This window comes from Medicago sativa, chromosome 6, assembly GCF_051527215.1.
Source record: "Medicago sativa cultivar Bolivia chromosome 6, Bolivia_mono, whole genome shotgun sequence".
Lineage (NCBI taxonomy): Eukaryota > Viridiplantae > Streptophyta > Magnoliopsida > Fabales > Fabaceae > Medicago > Medicago sativa.
Window position 1 is genome coordinate 58,532,771 of NC_140754.1, and position 9,510 is coordinate 58,542,280.

Genomic DNA, 9,510 nt, shown 5'->3' on the forward strand with positions numbered 1-9,510 from the left:
GGGTCATCTTAGTACTAAGTGTACCCAGCCGAAGAAGGCGGCGGGGAAGGTGTTTGCATTGAATGCGGAAGAGGTGGAGCATCCGGATAATCTCATCCGAGGTATGTGTTTTTATCAATAGTACTCCTTTGATTGCAATTATTGATACTGGTGCTACTCATTCTTTTATTGCGGCTAGTTGTGTTGAGCGTTTGGGTTTGGTTGTGACTCCGTTGTCGCGGGGGATGGTTATCGATACCCCGGCTAGTGGTTCGGTGACTACTTCCTTAGTATGTGCTAAGTGTCCTGTTAGTTTTGGTAACGTGGATTTTGAGTTGGATCTTGTGTGTCTTCCATTGAAGCATATGGACTTAATTTTCGGTATGGATTGGATGTTGACTTTTGGTGTTAACATTAATTGTTTGACCAAGAGTGTAACGTTTTCTAAGCCGGTGGCTGAGGAAGGTGGGAAGTTCTTGACCGCGGAGCAAGTGAAGAAGTCCTTGGATGGTGAAGCTAGTGTGTTCGTGATGTTTGCTTCCTTGAAGGAAAGTAGTGAGAAAGGAGTTGGTGATTTTCCGGTAGTGCAAGAGTTTCCAGAAGTTTTTCCGGACGACATTACCGAATTACCGCCGGAGAGGGAAGTTGAGTTTGCAATTGATTTGGTTCCGGGAACGAGTCCTATTTCGATTGCGCCGTATCGGATGTCTGCATTAGAGTTGGGTGAGTTGAAGAAGCAGTTGGAAGAGTTGCTTGAGAAACAGTTTATCAGGCCAAGTGTTTCGCCGTGGGGAGCTCCTGTGTTGTTGGTTAAGAAGAAGGATGGTAGCATGAGGTTGTGTGTGGATTATCGGCAGTTGAACAAGGTGGCAATCAAGAATCGGTATCCGCTTCCGAGGATTGATGATTTGATGGATCAGTTGGTTGGTGCAGAAGTGTTCAGCAAGATTTATTTGAGATCAGGATATCATCAGATTAGAGTGAAGGCGGAAGATATATCCAAAACTGCGTTCAGAACGAGGTATGGACACTATGAGTATTCTGTGATGCCATTTGGAGTGTCTAATGCGCCAGGTGTCTTCATGGAGTATATGAATAGAATATTTCATCCTTTTCTGGACCGTTTTGTGGTGGTGTTTATAGATGATATTTTGGTGTATTCCAAGTCGGAGAAAGAGCATGCCGAGCATTTGAGGATTGTGTTGGGAGTGTTGAAGGAGAAGAGGTTGTTTGCTAAGTTGTCGAAGTGTGAGTTCTGGTTGCGGGAAGTGAGTTTCCTTGGTCATGTGATTTCTAAAGGTGGTATTGCCGTAGATCCGTCGAAGGTTGATGCAGTGTTGCAGTGGGAATCACCTAAGTCTGTTTTTGAGGTTAGAAGCTTCCTTGGATTGGCAGGTTATTATCGGAGGTTCATTGAGGGATTCTCTAAGTTGGCGTTGCCATTGACGCAGTTGACTCGGAAAGGACAAGCTTATGTTTGGGATGCTAAGTGTGAAGAGAGTTTCCAAGAGTTGAAGAAGAGGTTGACGTCAGCTCCAGTGTTGATTTTGCCAAATCCGAAGGAATCGTTTGTTGTGTATTGTGATGCTTCTAAGATGGGTCTTGGTGGTGTGCTTATGCAGAATCGTCAGGTTGTGGCTTATGCTTCGAGTCAGTTGAAAGTGCATGAGAAGAATTATCCGACTCATGACTTGGAATTAGCGGCCGTTGTGTATGTGTTGAAGATTTGGAGGCATTATCTGTATGGTTCTAAGTTTGAAGTGTTTAGTGACCATAAGAGTTTGAAGTACTTGTTTGACGAGAAAGAGTTGAATATGAGGCAGAGGAGATGATTGGAGTATCTTAAGGATTTTGACTTCCAGTTGAGCTATCATCCTGGAAAGGCCAATGTTGTTGCTGATGCTTTGAGTAGAAAGTCGTTGCATGTGTCTGCTTTGATGGTGAAAGAGTTGGAGTTGATTGAGCAATTTCGAGACTTGAATTTGGTTAGTGAGTTAACACCGGATGGTGTGAGGTTGGGAATGTTGAAGCTGACAAGTAATATTCTGGAGGAGATCAAGAATGGTCAGAAGGAAGATTTGGAACTTGTAGATCGAGTGGTGTTGGTTAATCAAGGTAAGGGTGGAGACTTCAGATTGAATGAGAACGGTGTTTTGATGTTTCGTGATCGTGTTTGTGTGCCAAGTGTTCTTGAGCTTAGGAGGCAGATTTTGGAAGAAGGTCACAGAAGTAGTTTGAGTATTCATCCCGGAGCGGCTAAGATGTATCAAGATTTGAAGAAGTTGTTTTGGTGGCCTGGACTGAAGAAGGATATTGCAGAGTTTGTGTATGCTTGTTTGGTTTGTCAGAAGTCTAAGATTGAACATCAGAAGCCGTCAGGTTTGATGCAACCGTTGTTCGTGCCAGAGTGGAAGTGTGATAGTATATCAATGGACTTTGTTGGAGCTTTGCCGAAGACTGCTAAGGGTTTTGATTCTATTTGGGTGATTGTTGATCGGTTGACGAAGTCGGCACATTTTGTTCCTATTAAGACCGGTATGTCTGTGGCTAAGTTGGCTGAGATCTACATTGATCAGATTGTTAGATTGCATGGTGTTCCTTCTAGTATTGTGTCAGATCGGGATCCGAGGTTTACTTCTAAGTTTTGGGAGAGTTTGCAAGATGCTTTGGGAACTAAGTTGAGGTTAAGTTCTGCGTATCATCCCCAGACTGATGGTCAGAAGGAGAGGACTATTCAGAGTTTGGAAGATTTGTTGAGAGCTTGTGTTTTAGAGCAAGGTGTCAGTTGGGTCGAATGTTTACCATTGATTGAGTTCACATACAACAACAGTTTTCATTCTAGTATCGGGATGGCACCGTTTGAAGCTTTGTATGGCCGGAGGTGTAGAACTCCTTTGTGTTGGTATGAGTCAGGAGAGAGTGCTTTGTTAGGCCCGGAAGTTGTGAAAGAGACGACCGAGAAGGTTAAGATGATTCAAGAGAAGATGAGAGCGTCTCAGAGTAGGCAGAAGAGTTATCATGATAAGAGGAGGAAAGACCTTGAGTTTCAGGTTGGTGATCATGTATTCTTGAGAGTGAATCCTGTAACCGGTGTTGGTCGTGCTTTGAAGTGTCGGAAGTTGACTCCTCGTTTTGTTGGACCGTTTGAGATTATTGAGAAGGTTGGGGTTGTAGCGTATCGGATTGCGCTACCGCCATCATTGTCGAATCTTCATGATGTGTTTCATGTATCTCAGTTGAGGAAGTATGTGTATGATGCGTCTCACGTGATTCAAGTGGATGATTTGGAAGTAAGGGATAATTTGACCGTTGAGACTTGGCCAGTGAGGATTGAGGATCGTGAAGTGAAGCGTTTGCGTGGCAAGGAGGTCGTTTTGGTTAAAGTGATTTGGGTTGGACCGACCGGTGAGAGTGCCACTTGGGAATCAGAGAGTAGGATGAGGGTTGCGTATCCAGAGTTGTTTCCTTCAGGTAATTTTCGAGGGCGAAAATTCTTTTTAGTGGGGGAGAGTTGTAACAGCCCGATTTTCGCTCGTTTTATTTTATTATTTATTTATGTGTGTTATATGTGCTCTTATGTGATTATTTGCCTCTGTGTGTATTTTTGGTTGGGAATCGTAGAATTCGGTGTTAGAAGGGTATTTTAGTCATTTTGGACTTAGGGGCATTTTGGTCATTTTGAGGGCAGTGGCAATTTTGTAATTTTGCAGAAAGTTATTTTTTTTAGTGTTTAGTGGAAGTTATTATTTTACGAAGTTACTAGAGAGGGTGTAGTAATTATTTTAATTACCGTTAAGTGACCGTTAGTGTTATATTTTACCGGTAAGTGAGTAGTAACATTTTTGAGGTTGAATTAGAAATGGGATAGGCCCATTAAGGTTTGTGAGGTGAGCCTTTATAAACTAATGTTAGTGAGAAGAGATAGGGTTACAACATTTTCATTTCATTTTTCATTTGAGAAGATAAGAGATAGAGGCTAGAGAGAAGAACAAGTGCAAGGGTTAGAGGCAAGAGGGATTCATCATCTAGGAGCTAAATTGAAGCTTGGGTTAGAGAATCTTGGTGCTAGAGGTAAGAGGGTTAGATTTCAACCATAATCCCTAACTTTTCATTTCTACCCATTTTGTGAAATTGATGAATTGATTTTAATTGGTGTAAATTCGTGCATGATTGTTGTTGTTATGTTTGAGGACATGATTTGTTGATAATCAAGTTGTTGTTGATGAAATTACATGCTCAATATATGTTTATATGTATACTTTGTTGATTTTGCTCAAAATGATATAAATTAGTGTTGTTGTGGTTGATTAGTGATGGATTCATGTTTGAATGAGGTTGTTGATGAATTAGATATGTTGTTGTTGTTAATTTATACCATGGGTATTCCATTTTGTGAAGTTGTTGTTTGAATTGGTGAAGTTGTGCTAAGATGTTCATGTGAAGGACCAAAATGAACTTTTGAAATATGAAGTTGTTGACTGAGTTTTTGATGTTGTTGGATGAATTTGACTTGGTATAATTTCTGTTTTCATGTTGTGGTTGTGTTAGTCGTGTCGTTTGGGAGAAAAAGGGTTTTTCGTGTGAGATGCCGGTGTTTAAGTGTTTTTGCAAATAAGTGATTATGCGAGGTTTGGGAAAGAACAATTACAACATATGATCTCAAACATCATATTAATCACCTAACAACCATTCATACATCATCTCATAATCATATCAATCTAATCATAGAGGGTTCATAAGCATTTCATCGGCCAAATGCGACGAATTCACGAAGAACTCAAAGTTCGTCTCATTTTATCACTTTTCACCAAAATTTTCCATTTTCAAAGCAAAACAAGTTAGACCCAACACATCATAGTTTGAAAACCATAATTGAACTTATATAATCCAAGTTTGAAAGTAGGAAGCAATCCATAAGGTTTGGGTTGACTTAAAAGTGGTTATGCGGAGTTTTCGTAAAATTTCTCTAAGACATCCTTAGAGTGTTTTCCTCATAACTTAAAATCCATGAATCATTTTCAAGTCAAACCAAAGCCATTGGAAAGCTAACAAAATTATCTAAAACTTTCATGTTTACACCAAAGGTCAATTCAAAGCAGAAATGGGTGAAAAAGTACAAAAAACGCAGAAACCGAAGTTCTGTCAGCACGCACGGCCCGTGCCATGCACGGGCACGGCCGTGCCAAAAGGTACAGAAAGTTAGCACGGCCCGTGCCATGCACGGCACAGCCGTGCTCGATTGACAGCACAGCTTTTTCTTCGTTTTTCCGTTTTCACCATTTCGCGCATAAAATTCAAACTGTTAATCGGATTTCGATGCCGTTTTCGCCTACATGCTCCTGACACTTAGCTCTATCATAATCTACAAATTCAAGTTTCAACCATCCCAAAATCATTTCTCCCAAACCTCGCATAATCACTTATTTGCAAAAACACTTAAACACCGGCATCTCACACGAAAAACCCGTTTTCTCCCAAACGACTCGACTAACACAACCACAACATGAAAACAGAAATTATACCAAGTCAAATTCATCCAACAACATCAAAAACTCAGTCAACAACTTCATATTTCAAAAGTTCATTTTGGTCCTTCACATGAACATCTTAGCACAACTTCACCAATTCAAACAACAACTTCACAAAATGGAATACCCATGGTATAAATTAACAACAACAACATATCTAATTCATCAACAACCTCATTCAAACATGAATCCATCACTAATCAACCACAACAACACTAATTTATATCATTTTGAGCAAAATCAATAAAGTATACATATAAACATATATTGAGCATGTAATTTCATCAACAACAACTTGATTATCAACAAATCATGTCCTCAAACATAACAACAACAATCATGCACGAATTTACACCAATTAAAATCAATTCATCAATTTCACAAAATGGGTAGAAATGAAAAGTTAGGGATTATGGTTGAAATCTAACCCTCTTACCTCTAGCACCAAGATTCTCTAACCCAAGCTTCAATTTAGCTCCTAGATGATGAATCCCTCTTGCCTCTAACCCTTGCACTTGTTCTTCTCTCTAGCCTCTATCTCTTATCTTCTCAAATGAAAAATGAAATGAAAATGTTGTAACCCTATCTCTTCTCACTAACATTAGTTTATAAAGGCTCACTTAATGGGCTTATCTCACAAACCTTAATGGGCCTAACCCATTTCTAATTCAACCTCAAAAATGTTACTACTCACTTACCGGTAAAATATAACACTAACGGTCACTTAACGGTAATTAAAATAATTACTACACCCTCTCTAGTAACTTGGTAAAATAATAACTTCCACTAAACACTAAAAAAAATAACTTTCTGCAAAATTACAAAATTGCCACTGCCCTCAAAATGACCAAAATGCCCCTAAGTCCAAAATGACTAAAATACCCTTATAACACCGAATTCTACGATTCCCAACCAAAAATACACACAGAGGCAAATAATCACATAAGAGCACATGTAACACACATAAATAAATAATAAAATAAAACTAGCGAAAATCGGGCTGTTACAGGTCACATCAGGCCGGCCACAAAATGAAATGGCTTTTGTTTTGACAACGGTTGTATTGGCCTTCTATGTTAAAATACTGCATAGATTTTGCAAAAGGGTGTCAAGAATGCCAAATGCATGCTGGAATTCAACATGTCCCTGCTAGCGAATTGCATTCAATCATAAAAACTTGGCCGTTTAGAGGATGGGCATTAGACGTAATTGGTGAAATAAAACATGGTTCGTCAGGAAAACATAAACATATCCTATATAGATTATTTCACTAAATGGGTGGAAGCCATCCCTTTATGCGAGGTTAATCAAGATGCAGTGATTCGTTTCATTCAAAATCATATCATATATAGATTTGGAATCCCATAGACGATTACAACTGATCAAGGATCGGTTTTTACCGGCCAAAATATGGTACAGTTTGCCAATCAAACAGAATTCAAATTGTTGACTTCGACACCATATTATGCTCAAGTAAATGGTCAAGTCGAAGCGGCCAATAAATGGACTATTACCTTAATAAAAAAAGAGGTAAAACAATTGAGACCCACATGCACATGCAAATATATATATATATATATATATATATATATATATATATATATATATTAGAGCATAAATACGAGGAGTATATCAGAGTAAAACAATTGAAATCAAAAGCAATAATATTGATCAGAAGCAAGAAATTTATTCAGAAGCAAAAACTTAAGTCAGAAGCATAATAAAATCGAAAAGATGCTAAGCAAGAAAATTTCAACTAAGACTAAACAAGCTAAATGGTGTGTGCAACTAAGGGTTGGCTTGTTTGTTTAGCATCTCCATCATGTGTTGCAGCATCAAGTTGGTCTTCTCTTGTTGCTTCTGCATAGTTTCTTGTTGTAGCTTCATTTCAGCCTTGAATTCCTCATTGCTCTTAATTAGATTCTCTTCTTTGACTCTTGCTTCCTCAAGCTTAGCTTCAGTAGAAGACTTATATTCCAGCATGAGTAGCTTCTTAAGCTTCTTAACTTCCTTTTCCAAGACTGCATTTCTCTGTAACAGACCCATATCAGGAGAAGCTGTCTTGTGATTGACATTGTTCAAAAAGGTCAGATCCAGTTCCCTTGGATGCACACCAGAAGGGATAAAGTCAGTGACTTCTCTTCCTCTTAAGCTTGGAGGATTCTGCACCCAAGTTTTCAAAATCTTGACTTCCTGCAGACTGCTTTTTACTCCCTTTAGCCAGTCTTGAAGCTTCTGTTGAGCTAGATCTTGAGCATCAGAGCATGTTCTTTGGAGTGCTGTCAAGATATAGTCAACTCTTTCCTTGAGTCTGCACCATTGCTTCACATAGCTATCTTTATGAACCAAGTCATTCCTAGCTTGAATGAGCTTGTTCAACTTCTGGAATATCTTCTCACATACATATGTTAACAGAGTAGAGCCTAAGAAGATGGTTGGTGGTGAGGTTATTTTTGTAGGTTTGGGAGGGGCAGTAGGTACAATGGCTAGATGAGAGGATGAAGGTTGGTTGTTTATGGAGTTTGCTGTTTGAGTGTTGCTGGTTGAGGGTTGATCAGGATTTGACTTTTCAATCATAGTTGAAGATGATTGCTCAATCTCAACATCAGGAACATCTGATGTGATCATGAAGTTCGGTTCACTGATGGTTTCAGGTAATGGGATAACAAATGATGAAGTGTGATTAGGAATTGTTTGTTCAGGAACAATCTGCTCATAACCAATATGTTCAGGAGCAACTCATTCAGGAACAATATACTCAAGTATAATTTGTTCAAGAACAGTTGTAGATACCTGTTCAAGGCTAGTTATTGTGGTCTTTTGATGGTTAGGTGTTTGATGTTGAGGGCTTTCTGAAGCAATTTCCATAGAAACTACTTCAGAGGCTTTCTCTGAGTTTTACCTAACCTATGGTAGTTCACCAGAGTAGTGACTAATCAGATTGTCTAGGACAGATGTTTCTTGGGTTTGGTTGGTTGAAGGAGATTGAGATGATGATGACTCAATAGTTACAGTAGGATCAACTATATTGAGTGGTTTGATTATTTGTGGGTGAAATGATGATGAGGCAGGAGGATTGGATGACTCAGAACCTATGTGTTCATCTGTGAACTCTGCATCAGAAGGAACAACATTTAGAGGTTGAATCATTGGTGGTTTCAATGGATTATTAACAGAAAATCTATTATAGAAGTCTGCTTTCCTTTGAGACATGCCAATGATTCTTTCATCAATATCTGATCTAACAGGTTCATGAGGTGTGTTGTCAGCAGACTTTTTGTGGATTTTGGTTGATGATGAAAGGCCTTTTAGAGTGGATGGGTAAAGTTTGCCAAGTGGTACATTATCTATGTCAATGGATGATGATGAGGAGGTGGATTGGGAGGATGATGATTGGGTTGAGTCAGATTCTACTTCTATTACAGTATGAGATTGTGAAGACTCAGGAATACCTGTATTAGCTTTTGAAGCAGCAGCATCCGGCCCAGCAGTATTGTCCTCCTGGACACCTTCTCCAGCTTTCACTATCATAAGCAAGTTTCCATCTTCTGAAGTTGCTAAAGCTAGTACATCTTCAGTAGCTTTAATTACTTGTTGTGCCACAGCACCAACATCTTCTCTTGCTAAGCTTGAAGCAGGAACTTCAATACCCTTAGCAAGTTCCCTTATCTTGGCTAGAGTTTCAGCATCTTCAGCCTTCTTCTTCTTGATTTCACTTGTAACTAACCCAGTAGCAGCTTTAACACCTTCTTCCTCTTCAATCACATAAGTTGACTCCTTTAACTTCCTGATTGGTTGCTTTCTTTTCCTCTTCTGAACTGAAGGCTGTTCAAGAGCGGCTTGAGTTGAAGCAGCAGCAGCCTTGCCACTTCTGGTTCTTTTGTTCAGGACCACATCAGTGTTTAAGTCCTAAACCTCTTCTTCAATAGTTGGCAAGCTAGGACCACCAATCTTCAGTTTACCAGAGTCTTTCTCCTTCTTAGCCTTCTTTGAAGGTTGTTCA